Source organism: Octodon degus, unplaced genomic scaffold (assembly GCF_000260255.1).
Source record: "Octodon degus isolate 3935 unplaced genomic scaffold, OctDeg1.0 scaffold00901, whole genome shotgun sequence".
Taxonomy (NCBI): Eukaryota; Metazoa; Chordata; class Mammalia; order Rodentia; family Octodontidae; genus Octodon; species Octodon degus.
This window is the reverse complement of record NW_004525477.1, coordinates 1-1,062: the sequence shown is the minus strand read 5'-3', so window position 1 is coordinate 1,062 and position 1,062 is coordinate 1. Positions and strand designations below refer to the sequence as shown.

The following is a 1,062-nucleotide window of genomic DNA, read 5'->3' as shown; positions in this document are numbered from 1 at the left end:
GCCCACCAGGGGGCGGGGCTGGCTGGCATGTGGTGCTGGGGGATTGAACCGTGGTCCCTGTGCTTTGCTAAGCTTGTTCTAAGTAGGTGCTTTAGAGCACTGATCCATCTCACCAGCCCTGAACATACATTTTTTTTTATCTTTTACTCTTTTATTAATGACTTTAAATTGACACTGTGACAGTAAGAACAGTACCCCCTTCTGTCGTCTGTCTCTCTTCATTCAGTTCATTTTACTTGGTCCAAGCATTTTCTCAGGTTCTCATTGAGGTAAGTCTCTACTCGAGTAGTAATTACCTTCCAATTTAATTCCTTCATTTAGCAACTGTCTGCTGTCCTGCTGCAGTTAACGTATGTCGTCATTCAGTGCATCTACTCTTTTCTGATCTTCCTAAGTTGAGAGAGCAAATCATTTGCCAGTTCTGCTTTCAGTGATTCTGTGCTGGACTCTAGAGCATGAAAACTTGCTTCCAAACTTTGTAAGTTATGTTGCTTTAGGCACAGACGCATACTGCTGCCTCCTCTTTCTGCATCATTTCTGGTACTATGCCATCTCTGGATGCTTAAATTTCCTCTGCAGGTTCTCAGTCTGCTGCACTGGTTCAGCAACTGATCAATTTTGTTACTAAGCCTTTCAATATTTCTGTGCAGACTTTCATTAGACTTTGTTTCAAGCTCCCCCAGTTCTTTTACTACTTTTCCAATGTCCTTCTGTAATTCAAGTTGAGGCTTTCTTATGTCATAATAACCTTCACTAAGAGCACCCTGATGACTGACTTGGTCACCTTTCAAAGTAATGCAGTCTGCAGTGAAAGCACAGGCCAGTTGGGTGGAAAATTCCATGGTAGGGCAAATAAGTGTCTTTCCAAACACGTTTGAAAGCTTTGCGTGTCATCCTTTCGCAGGGGCCATGTTAATCTTCTCTGTATCGTTCCAATTTTAGTATATATGCTGCCGAAGCGAGCACTGAACATACATTTTTAATGCAATTGTAATAGCCTTAAGATAAATTTTCAGAAGTGGTTTTATTTATTTATTTTATTTTATTTTATTTTATCTTTAT

The 1,062-nt window shown here is 40.4% G+C and overlaps 2 pseudogenes; both read right to left on the bottom strand.

Moving 5' to 3' along the window:
• Positions 1 to 138: 138 nt before the first annotated feature.
• Positions 139 to 881, bottom strand: LOC101569472 (annotated as a pseudogene).
• On the bottom strand, positions 867 to 966 carry LOC111814878 (annotated as a pseudogene).
• Between the last annotated feature and the right edge of the window lie 96 nt (positions 967 to 1,062).